General features: G+C 39.7%; 1 protein-coding gene across 4 annotated transcripts in view; it reads left to right on the forward strand.

Moving 5' to 3' along the window:
- Positions 1-13,412, forward strand: part of SNCAIP (synuclein alpha interacting protein) — a 148,966-nt gene that overhangs the window by 49,164 nt on the left and 86,390 nt on the right. The window lies entirely within an intron of this gene.

The following is a 13,412-nucleotide window of genomic DNA, read 5'->3' on the forward strand; positions in this document are numbered from 1 at the left end:
AGTTTTTTGGATTACATTCACTTAGCACCTAAATTTTATTTTGTAATTTCTCCATGAAATGTCTCTAGCATACTACATAAGAAAAAATATCGTTTTATAACAGAAGTCCTCATTAGCTGAATAATCAGGAGATAGGGGGAAGAAAACACTTAGAAAGTGAAGCCACAAAAAACTGGAACCATGTTTCCTGGTAAATAGTGAAAACCAATCACCTAATTGAAATTTGTCTGGAAAAACTAAATGAATTATGAAAATAAGCCTATTAATACCTATATTCTACAAAACTTGTTAGTTTTTTAAAATGAATTGGCAATTCTTTCAACAAAATTATACATTCGTATTACATTACATAGTTAAGTTTGACTTTACAGTATATAATGAAAGATAGTCATTTTTGAAAAAAAAAAAAAGAAGTCTTTGGTCTTTATCGGCTTACCCAAAGTCCTGTCTTGATGGTTTGATAATCAGATCATATTCTTATGAAGTATCTGTCACACCTCCATCTTTGTTGACATCTTTCTGAAGTTATTTACTGCTCCAAATTTTCTAGTGGCCTGGTATGTGTTTTACTTAGCATCACTTTCTCTGACCTTGTGAATCCTGCATCTCTCACAAGCTTTGCAATTTCACTTCCAACCTACTTGCATTGTGTTTGTGTTACATCAAAGGATGGTTTAAAACCTCCCACAACCAGCAAGGTTCCAAACATGTTGATTTAATGAATACAAAGAGATGATACTTGTAAGCAGGGATGTTTGAAGAAGTTGTTTTTTAAAAAACAGCCAATTCATGAGTATTTTTATGTCATGATGACTTTTATATCCCCATGCAACCTTGAACCTGTGGGAGGCTGGAGAATCAGGCCTTGCTGTATGGAATTAGGGTCATCCTCTGATGAAGAGCTCCATCAATGCTTTAAAGGTCCCAGCATGATCATTTGTAGCATGTTTGCTGACGCCATCCCCCAGATTTTCCAGAACAGCCTTTCCATCCACATTTTTTGATCCTCTGCTTCCATATCATCAGTTCCTAATGACAAACTAGACATAGAAAAAGGAGGGAAAATCTTTCATACTATTTATCAGTACAATTAACTTTTAGTTATCTATAAAATTGGCCAGTAATGATTATGAAAGAATGACCAATTTTCTACTTCTAGGGGATAGATTCAGTTGGGGACAAGAAAACAGAAAGAAGTATATGTAAGTATTTTTTGTTTTTGTTTTTGTTTCTGTTTTGTTTTCTTTGAGACAGAGTCTTGCTCTGTGGCCCAGGCTGGAGTACAGTGGCGTGATCTTGGCTCACTACAACCTCTGTCTCCCGGGTTCAAGCGATTCTCCTGCCTCAGCCTCCTGAGTAGCTGGGATTATGGGCGCGCACCACCATGCCTGGCTAATTTTTTTATTTTTAGTAGAGATAGGGTTTTACCATGTTGGTCAGGCTGGTCTTGAACTCCTGAGCTCTTGATCCACCTGCCTTGGCCTCCCAAAGTGCTAGGATTACAGGCGTGAGCCACCGCACCCAGCCTACATGTGAGTGTTTTAAATTCCAGTTGTAGAATCCTAATTTCCTAATCACTGACTTGTCTGCATCAAGCAATTTTGCTTATCTAATTAACTGAAATAATGTAGTCCTTCTGTAATGAGAATAGTAATAAAAGCAATAACAACTAACCCTCTGTTGAGCACTTACTTTGTTCCAGTCAGTGTTCTAAGGATTTGCATGTATTATTTAACCACAGAGTACCCTCAAATTAACATGTGCCTATTTTATAGATAAGGCCAGAGTCCCCATCTCTTAAATGTCTATGAGCAATAGGTGATGCAGTAGAAATCTCATAAGACTGTGAGACGAATATGGATATTGTTGCCTATTGAGATAGATACAAAGAAAAAGATTATTGGTATGGTTCACCATAGAGGGAGCATTGGAGACTGAAGAATCTGAGTATTTTCTGACCCCAGGAATGGAGCAAATTGAAAGAATAACAGTGGAGAACCACATTTTTTCCTCTGTTAAACCAGAGCTATCTAGAGGAACTCTATGGTATTGACTTGAAGAGAATCGTAGTGGATAAGAACAAGGAAAATTTAAGACTTATCAGTAGAAATGGAATGTTTGAAGTCAGATAACTCATAGGAATGCTAGTTACCAAGTGCAGAATCAGATTAGCTGGAGGAGGAGGGAGCTGGAGAATATCTACACTTCACCAGATAATCAAAGTGGAGTGAGCCAAGAACTCAGTTGGAGTTTGACAGAATGAAGCAGAGGGTACAACTGAGGCTGAACTAAGCATGAACTACATTCAGTGACCTTGGCAGTGATACATAATGATAATAAATATAAGCAAATGAATTAAATAGTGCAGCAACATGTGGTCTAGCTAACCTCTCCTTGGGGGATGGACTTTGAAAAGTTCCATAGAGGCTTAAGCCCCAGACAAAATATATAGCCAAGAGGGAAATAATCTATTTTTAAAACATTAGATTGAGTTTCCAGATTTCATAGCTTCTATTTTTCTCACTGACTTTGTTGCATTTAGTGCCAGTAATTTTAGTGGTCACATATCCATGTTGTCCTTCTTGCCTGTTCTACCAGTTAGCATTGCTCTCTGGGTGGGATTTGGTCTATGACTAGAAGAACTCGTTCTCCTAAGGCCTTGTGTAAGGTCTCTGGGATAGACCACGACTCTGATGATTGATATTGGCTCACCTTGCCATACCTTACCTGGGAAAGTGAGGCCTAGGAGAAGGGAAAATGGATGCAGAATAGATGTAAACACAAGTATGTTTAATTTGAGGATCCAACATGATTTACATATTGAGGATAAAGTAAGAAAACTAAATATCCATTTTCCACAGCACCTAGAACAGTGCTAGATACTGGCCAGGAGTTAAAAAACCTCTCTTGGTTGATTTAATAGTTTGAAAATGGGAATTTTTTTTAACACACTACATTTTTTTTCTTTTTTTTTATTGCATTTTAGGTTTTGGGGTACATGTGAAGAACATGCAAGATTGTTGCATAGTTGCACACGTGGCAGTGTAATTTGCTGCCTTCCTCCCCTTTACCTATATGTGACATTTCTCCCCATGCTATCTCTCCCCAACTCCCCACCCCCCGCTGTCCCTCCCCTATTTCCCCCCAACAGACCCCAGTGTATAGTGCTCCCCTCCCTGTGTCCATGTGTTCTCATTGTTCAACACCTGCCTATGAGTGAGAACATGCGGTGTTTGATTTTGTAACACACTACATTTAATGCATCTGAAAAAATAAGCATGTATTTTCAACGATTTAATTAATTATTTATTTATTTATTTTTAGAGACAGGATCTTGCTCTGTCACCCAGGCTGGAGTGTGGTTGTGCAATCATAGGTCACTACAGCCTCAAACCCCTGGGTTCAAGCAATCCTCCTGCCTCAGCCTCCTAAGTAGCTGAGACTACAGGTGCCCTCCACCACACCTGGCTAATTAAAAAAATAATAATTGTTTGTGAAGATGGGGTCTCCCTATGTTTCCCAGACTGGCCATGAACTCTTGGCCTGAAGCGATCCTCGCCTCAGCTTCCCAAAGTGCTGGGATTGTCAAGGGGCATTTGAACCAGAGCAACTCCATCTTGAATAGGGGCTAAATAAAATGAGGCTGAGACCTGCTGGGCTGCATTTCCTGGAGGTTAAGGCATTCTTAGTCACAGGATGAGATAGGAGGTCGGCACAAGATACAAATCATAAAGTCCTTGCTAATAAAACAGGTTGCATTAAAGAAGCCAGCCAAGAACCACCAAAACCAAGATGGTGATGAGAGTAACCTCTTGTCGTCCTCACTGCTACACTCCTACCAGCGCCTTGACAGTTTGCAAATGCCAAGACAACATCAGGAAGTTACTCTATATGGTCTAAAAAGGGGAGGCATGAATAATCCACCCTTTATTTAGCATATCATCAGGAGATAACCATAAAAATGGGCAACCAGCAGCCCTCAGGGCTGCTCTGTCTATGGAGTAGCCATTCTTTATTCCTTTACTTTCTTTCTTTTTTTTTTTTTTTATTGTACTTTAAGTTCTGGGGTACATGTGCAGTTCATGCAGGATTGTTGCATAGGTACATACATGGCAAGGTGGTTTGCTGCCTTTATCCCCCTCATCACCTATATCTGGTATTTCTCCCCTCGTTATCCCTCCCCACCACTCCCACCCTCCGTACTCGCCGCTGTCCCTCACCTAGTCCCCCACAACTGACCATAGTATGTGATGCTCCCCTCCTTGCTTTCCCTTTATGGATTCGCCCTGAATTCTTTCTTTCACAAGATCCAGGAACCCTCTCCCTGTTAATAGGATTTTAGGTGTGAGCCACTGCACCCAACCAATTTTCAACATTTCATTGTTCAGATATTTGACATAGATGGAGGACTCTAGCTGGATATTCAAAAACTATATTCAAGACATATGTGTTATTTGTACTACCACATCCTTTACCTGCTTATAATGAAAATGAAACACTCAGTGTTTATGAGTGTCGTGCTAATGAAGTCATTTGCACTAAGTGCTTTGATACAAAGGTTCAGTCAATAGCCACTTTGAGGCCAAGTTGCTTTAATTTAAAACAAATTTTTGTTGATTTCATTTTCTTTATTACTATTATTTATTTATATTTTAATAAATTTTTAAAGTGTAGTGGACAGAACAACTCAGGAGACCTGTTCTCTCCCCACCAGTGCCATTAGAAAGCTTGTGACCATAGGCAAGTCACTGGGACCTAGATCTCTTTTCTCCTCATTTGTAGATTGATATAATTGTGAGAGATAATCCTTATTTTTTTTAATATAGTATTCAGTGCCTTTTTCCAGTAAAAGGAAACATACAAAAGAATAATTGCAAAAAGAGATACATATAAGACATTTGCGTAAGACTATAGAGTTTGAACATAAAATGGATCTCAAAAGAATCTGCCATCTGTATTGATGGTCTCTCTTCCCCTTGTCTTCCTGCCTACTTTGTTGCCCCCTTGCCCCTGACTCCTGTTTAATCTCATGTGGTTCATTTACTCTTGTGAAATGTCCATCTTCTTTTTAATTTTCCTAGTTCCCTGTCTGGACTCTTTGGAACCATGAACTTGTTAATTTTTTTTTTTTCTTGAGGTGGAGTCTTGCTCTGTTGCCAGGCTGGAGTGCCGTGGCTCAATCTCAGCTCACTGCAACCTCCGCCTCCCAGATTCAAGCGATTCTCCTGCCTCAACCTCCCAAATAGCTGAGACTACAGCAGTGCGCCACCACACCCAGCTAATTTTTGTATTTTTAGTAGAGACAGGGTTTCACCACATTGGCCAGGATGGTCTCCATCTCTTGACCTCATTATCCGCCCACCTCAGCCTCCCAAAGTGCTGGGATTACAGGCTTGAGCCACCGCACCCCATCAAACCTTATTAATTTTTTTTAGAATTATGACCGATTTTATGACACATGCCTTTCACTCAAATTCAGTATGTCTTATATTTGTTTTTAAATAATTAAGCCATGGTTCATTTGGGGGTAAGACTTTTTCCAAAGTACTGGTACAAAAAATGTCAGATACCTTCTGTGGCTATGCCAAATTTGGCGTCTTATGGAAAGATTCCTGTTCCTGGAGGCAGTGGCTTATGCCTGTAATCCCAGTTCTTTGGGAGGCCAAGACAGGTGGATCATTTGAGGTCAGGAGTTCCAAGACCAACTTGGCCAACATGGTAAAGCTCTATCTCTACTAAAAATATAAAAATTAGCTCGGTGTGCTTGTGCACGTCTGTAATCCCAGCTATTTGGGAGACTGAGGCAGGAGAATCTCTTGAGCCTGGGAGATGGAGGTTGCAGTGAGCCAAGATCATGCCACTGCACTCCAGTCTGGGCAACAGAGTGAGACCCTGTCTCAAATTAAAAAAAAAGAAAGAAAGAAAGATCCCTGTGTAGTCTCATGGTTTCAATCATTAATATTTTTCCATTCATTCAAAACATTCTTGAGTGTCTTCTTTATGCCAAACTCTGTGCTGAGCACTGTGGGTTGTAGTGAACAAGTTAGAGGATCTCATCGGAGGGATGCAGATGCATGGACAGATAATAATGGGAAGTCATGGTAAGTGTATCTTGTGTCATTAGATGGGGAATTTTTCACAGAGGAAGAGGCAGGTAGATAACCCAGACTTGAAGTCAGGTATAAACTTAAAAGCTTCCTTAGTTACTTCTTAAGTAACCTCTAAGCTGAGTTTTTGAAAAATAAGTTTAAAGGGCAAACAAATGAATTAGTCAGGGTCAAGTCAACATAAACAGAAACAATTTAAATATTTTACACAGAGGAAAATTAAAATAGAGAATTAGTTACTCCAATGCTAAAAGAACTGAGGCACCAAACCAAGCAAGAGAAGTCAATCCTGAGACTAGCAAAAGCAGGGAAGCCACCAGCTCCCCTAGGGCTGAGAGGACAAAGGGAAAAGTCTATTACCACCCACAAGTTAGGGCCACTAGCAAAGCTGGAATTATGTTCAGCTCCTGAACAGTTAGAGGAACTGATAAAATAGAAGACATTGCCTGTGGCAGAGCAAATATGTATGTGTATGTGAGAAAGAGAGAGAAAGACTAAGTCCCTTCTCCAAGACCTCCAGTCTTCTGATTGAGTCTATCATTGGCCAGATTTACCTGGAAGCCAGTCAGTTGGCAAAGGAGCCAAGGAAATATCATTTCCTGAAGAATATATCTGAGAGTAAATAAGCAAATGTTCACACCATTCATTGGCAAATAAAAAGCCAAAGGGTGTCAAGATGGCTTGGTGTGGTTGTGAGAGAAAGAGGATGTATATAGAGGTATCAGCATAAGCCAAAGCACCAGGACAAGAAACAGCATGAGATATGCACAGAATCTCAGTCAGTGTCACAAAGTTTCCAGTATGAGTCAGAGATTGATAGGAGCTGAATGTAGGCAGGCACCCAACATGAGAAGCTTCGTGTGACTTAACAGAGTTGCTGACCATTTTCCTTATAGGCAGTGGGAAAATCCTGAAAGGTTTTCAACAGGGAAGTCGCAAGCCCATATTTGTATTTTAGGTCACTTTGACAGTTGTGTAGACTCCCAGCATGATTTTGAAGAAGCAAAAATCTATAGGAGGGGAGCACCACACACTGGGGTCTGTTGGGGGGAAAAAGGGGAGGGACAGCAAGGGGTGGGGAGTTGGGGAGAGATAGCATGGGGAGAAATGCCAGATATAGGTGAAGGGGAGGAAGGCAGCAAATCACACTGCCACGTGTGTACCTATGCAACAATCTTGCATGTTCTTCACATGTACCCCAAAACCTAAAATGCAATAAAAATAAACAAAATAATGATTTTAAAAATAAAAGCAAAAAAAAAATCTAATTTATTTCCCTTTGCCTTGTCCTTCTCAAATTCATTCAAGCAAGAAACAATGAGAAGCAGCAGTAAGAAATGAAGAAGGTTGGAAAGCATAAAATGTAATTGACAGGATGACTGGATGTGCAGGTGAGAGAGAGGGAGGATCTAGGGATGATACCCAAGTCTCTCACCTCAACTGAGGATGGTGGTTTTGCTAAGTAAGGTTAAGTTTGAGTTGAGAGCCTATGGGACATCAAGCAGAGTCATCCAGAGGTGGATGGAATCTGTACACAGGTATTAGTGGGTGAATGAGAAGAGAAGGGGACCAAGACTTGACCATAAGGAGCAACAAAAATGTAAAGCCTTAAAAGAAAAAGAGAATATCAGGCAGGTCCAGTTATGACTGGATTTAGTGGTAGAAGATGATCTTGTTCTAGATCATTTTCAGAGGAAGAAGTAGTAGAAACTAAATTGTGCTGGGTTAGGAAGTTAAAGGAAGACAAGAAAGTAGCAGTGGTAAATGTAGATGTGTCTTTTGAGAGTTTGGATAAGATGAGATAAAAGATGGAATGAAATCCAAAGTTGGGATGGGTTTCATTTGCAGGGTTGGTAAGACTTGAGGATGTATGTGGCCAGGTTCAAAAAACCAGAGATGAGTTTAGTCTTTAGAGGATAGAGGAGAGGTAGAGACCAAGAGGTTCAGGCTGGAGTCAGGCCTGGAGACACTTGGGGGAGTTTCCCACAACTGTTTGCCAAGGAACTGCACTTATGCTGCAGAGACAGTGCATTTAGAATTCCAGACTCGGCGAAGAACCCAGGTAGCACTTTTTGGTTTGAAGCAGAAAGCACCTCTATTACTATGTGTGTGATTTTAGGAGATAAACAGTAGCAAAAACTAGCAGTTGTATAGCACTCTGCCTCCTTCAGACTGGGCTCAGAGCTTCATTTGAATCCCATGATTGTCTCATAGCTGTGTGTACATAAACTATATATATATATACATATATATGCACACATACACAAACACACACACATATAAATAAAATTGTATACATGCACACATAGGTCTACATATATTTTATTGTCTCTGAGAAACTCCTTGTTAGGAACCTGAGACACACAGCAAATAGGACTTGCCAAACCTTTCATAATTCATACATGATTTAACCCAGGTTTAACCCATGCATGATTTAATCCATGGCTCTGGAGTCATAGGGCCATCTTTAACAGATTTTGTCATTCTGATAGATTGGCCTGGAGAATGGCAAGTATATAGGCACTGTCCCCTTCACTTTACTTCCTGGTTCCCTAGGCCTTTTAGCCTCAGACAGTTTGGGGGCCCCTCCCTTGGATCCCCTAGGGTTCCAGGTCGTAAGTGGTTTTGTTGAGTACCACAGAGTCAGTTTTCCTATGATGGCAGCTCTTCCCATCCCAGCCTCCTATATTCTGGCACAAGGCTTCCCATATTCTGCCCACAAAACTTTCCTATCTGGGTCTCTTCCTTTCCACACCCAAGAAAAGGTGCCTCCAGAACCCTCATATTTGCAGAACTTTTCATCATGGCCCCATTCTCAAATTCTGTCATCCTTCTCTGCTACTAGATTTCCAGTGTTTGAACCTAATATATCCAGAAATCACACATTTCTCCCCATTTCTACTCAAGCCCATGCCACACAAACCTGGTGGGGCTCCTGACTCTGTCATGTACCAGCTGGAACTAACTGAGCAAGTGACTCAGCCTTAGTAAACCTAATGATACCTTGCTGAGTTATTGTGAGGATTTCAGGAGATAACTTATTTGAAAGATCCCGCTCAGTGCCAGGCTTAATAAATCTTAGCTCCCTTCTCCCATCAGAGTGGCCTGGAGCTCTTAACCACATTTCCCAGCACTTAGCACAGTAATATAATTAGCAACATTAGTATATCTAAAAGGCAATTACCGTTTAATTGCTCTGGCCCCAGCCAGGCTGAAGTTTCTCTCCATTTGCTTCTAATTTGGGATTAAGATTTTTAAATCCTACCCTGGGTAGTCCACAAAATCATTGCCTTGGAGAGAATTGAAAATAGCTGTAGGCAGCCATTGATTACACAATAAAAGATTTGGTAATTCCTTCCATTTTGTTCTATATAAAAATGTATATATCAGTTTGCTCCTGGCCAGTGAACTAATCAGTTTCAAGTGGCGTTTTTTTGAGAGTCAGTGAAGGTTCCTTTTTGGTCACACCAGCTCTGGTCTCAAGAAGGCAAGCACTCCTTCAGATGCTCACACTGATCTTCATTAAAATAAATTAGTGCCCTTGTATAGATTCAGACTCAGAATCAAGTTTCAAGCATCCTTTCTTAGAAGACATTTATTTATATTACATACTCAATTTAAAGGAGCAAATGCCCTTCCCTCAGCCTGCAAAGTTTGTTTATCTTAGAGCTACTGTGAGAATATAATGCCCAAATGAAGGCAGTGTGTTTTATTTCTCCTCCTCTGACCCAACGTCACATAAAATAACAGCAGCCTCTAATCAAGAGGAACCCAGTGTACTTTGAGATTTCCAATCAAAATCTTTAATATTCGAAGGGCACATGTGCATTTGAGGAAACCTAGATTGCCTTAGGCCACACGGAAAGCATTTACATCTGAACCGCTTTACATATGATTGTGAGTTAAAGCAAATTCTAAATAACTTTTAGCAGTTTGAGATTTGGAAAACAGCCTGGCCTATATAAATTCTCCCTTAATTCTTTTTCTGTTAAATCTTATGCCAAAGTAAATGGAAGCTGTAGGGAACCTTTGAACTCAGTTCTCAAAGGACTGTGGTGAAGTTAGATTGGCAGAGCCAACGTTAGGTTTTCAAAGGAAGATTTTCTTTTTGTTCCCCCTTGAAGTGTCCACATCACAGTCACCTTCCTTGGTGAAGGATGCAGTCTTGCTTCCTGGACCTTCTTGGCTCTGAACCATGTATGTGCCTCTGAGAAATGGGCTTTCTGCTGTAAGGAGCTTCTCAGGGGACTCCTCAGGACCCTTGGGGTTGGCATCCAGGCTTCTTAGCTCCTTTGCTTCACAGTTCAGTCAGCTGCACTTTTCCTTTTCTCTTTCCAAAAGAGCTATTGAATGCAAGAGCCCTGTGTTCAATGCTACCTCTTCCCGCCAGTAGCTTCACTTTTCCAAGCTTCACTTTCCTTTTCTGTGAATTGGAGATTAAAATTAGAATGGTATATTTCAAAACAGCTAAAAGAGAAAAATTGTAATGTTCCCAACACTAAGAAAAATTAAATGTTTGAGTTGATGGATAGCCCAGTTACCCTGAATTGATCATTACACATAGTACACAGGTATCAAAATATTATATGTCCCCCAAAATATGTACAACTGTTATATATCAACAAAAAAATCTGTATCCTCAAAAAAATAGTATGGCCCACATGGATCCCACATTTCTCTGAACATTTTGCTCTTGTACTCATAGCTTGCAGTTCATTACATTGCATTATTTATTTTTATTGATATTAATGTTTATTAAAATATAAATATATTTTATATTCATTGTATTATATATGTATGTATGTAATATAATATACTATATGTGACATATATTGTACTGCCTCTAGAAGGCTGGGACAATGGCTTGCGCCCTGTGCACCATTCTTAGAGTCCAGGCCATGCTGAGCACACAACTGCTTCTTAATACACAACTAATTGAATGCACTCTTATGAAGGTACCTCTTTATCCTTCTGTATCATAATTATCGACAGAAAGTATTATTCATCAATCAAGCAAACATGCAAAAAAATTAACTTTATTCCCCTCATATGTGCTGTTTCTCTAGTCTAGATATAAACCTGAAGGAAAAAATGGCACTTATTTTTTGCCTTTTTCATCCTAATTCAAAGGAACATATTATATGTTTGCTAATTGTTTGCAAAAAAAAGTTTATATCAGCTTTTTTTGGTTTTGCAAAACATGTTTTTGTAATTAGTCCTCATATCATGCATATAGAAAGTCAGCATTATTTGGCATAAATTGTTACTATTGACATAAATTTGAAAAATAGTATCACTTATACAGTTTCTTAGTTTATCATGCCAAAATTGAATCTCAAACTAAAGTGGGCTATATGCTACGTGTTGTTTAGAGTTTTTCTTCACTGCTCTACAGAGTTACTTCAGGCTTGGGGCTGGGCCTGGTGGCTTATTCCTATAATCCTTGTGCCTTGGGAGGCTGAGGCAGGAGGATCACCTGAGACTGGAAGTTTGAGACCAGCCTGAGCAACATAGTGAAACCCTGTCTCTACAAAAAAAAAAATTAAAAATTGGCTGAACATGATGACATGCTCCTGTAGTCCCAGTGACTTGGGAGGCTGAAACGAGAGGATCACTTGAACCCAGGAGTTCAGGATTGCTGTCAACTCTGATCAGATTTCTGTTATCCAAACTTGGTAACAGACCAAGACCTTATCTCCAAAAAAAAAAATTACTTCAGATGGTCATGGTACCTCTGCTTACACACTGCCAGTTACAGGGGCTCACTACTGCTGGAAACAGCCTTTTTCCATTTCAAGCAAGTTGTCTTGAGCTGGTGTACAGAATGCTTGGAGATCTTTATGAAGTATAGAGATATAAATAACCATATTTGTTACTGTCTTTGAAAGAGAAGGGAGAAGACAAATTGCCATTCAAAAACCTGCATGACTTGTGTATTATAAACACAAAGAAATTCTTCTCATTGTGTTATTTGTTGGGTGTACCAATTATAAATCATTAAAGGGAGACTGAGAAGAGTCAACAGAAATCTGCAATCTGACATATGTGGAAAGGCAGTGACTGAGAACCAGTGGTTTTGGAATCGGTCCTACCTGGCTTTGATTCCTGTCACCATTAGTAGCTTTGAGCAATCCACTTTACTGTCTGGTCTTCTGTTTCCTCATCCATGAAATGAGGGTAATATTAAGGATTAAATCAGATTAAAATTGTAAAGCAAAACACCAACACAGTGCCTGGCTCAAGATGGTGTTAAATAAATAATAGCCAGCATTATTATTGCGTTATTTTTACTATGAGAACCAAAGGGGTTCCTATTTGACCGATAATGGATGTTTCTTAAAGAAGAAAACTGTATGAGGACTCTGAGTTGACTATCATAGTAGCCAATTAGGTGAAAGGGGGTTAATAGAAACAGCCAGCCCCCAGTCGCCACCTCCCCACAGTAGGGTTGTGTGGCCCAGTTTTTCTGTCTACTTTCACAGCCATGAACCTCTTATCCAACATGCAGCTCTAGGAGTTTCTCATACCCTTACTGAAAGGGCTTACCAATATCAAATACTGATCATATCTTTATGTAAATAAAACATCAGCTAATTTCTTATTCTAATCTGTATTTTTTGGTCAGGTCAATGTTGTATTTCTAAAACAGCTCTCCTCCAAAAAAAAAAATCATGATTTGTAGCATTTGGCAATTTCCATGGTGTAAATACTCCCAGCATGACGAATTGTAAGCTCTCAACATAAAGTCACTGAACACAGAGTTTGGAAGAGATGTGCACAGTTGTTCAAGTTGTTGCCACTCCATTACACCACTGGGGCATGCTAAGCCTTATGTTTTGATAGTGTAGGACAGGATAATTGACAACAGCAAAACCTACAAGCCAATGCAATAGAGGAAAAGTAGTTTGTCCTATAGTGGATCACTGTAATATACTTGACAAACATGATTCACCCAGAAAGTGAGTTAATGCCAGATTACTCGAGCAAAGTATTTCAGTGCTGTCTTTCTGTCCTTATTCTGTACTCTCCAGTTATACTTAGAAGATAAATCTTTCCCTAGCCTCTTGGTCTATAGGAAGGAAAGTCTCCCTAATCACTTCTCAATTGTTTGAATGTTTCCTTAACTGATAGTTTAGATATTTGCTCGTGGACATAATCCCCATGTTTATAAAAACGTCCTCCTTTTCTCCCTCCTCTTTCCCTTCTCCTCTCCCTCTCTTCTTCCTTCCTTCTTTATAACCATCCTTACTTCCTTCAGAAGTATTTTCTACCATCTTTTGTATTCCTAACATCCCTACAAGATCA

Source organism: Aotus nancymaae, unplaced genomic scaffold, assembly GCF_030222135.1.
Source record: "Aotus nancymaae isolate 86718 unplaced genomic scaffold, 86718_ANA_hifiasm-v0.15.2.pri h1tg000064l_0, whole genome shotgun sequence".
Taxonomy (NCBI): domain Eukaryota; kingdom Metazoa; phylum Chordata; class Mammalia; order Primates; family Aotidae; genus Aotus; species Aotus nancymaae.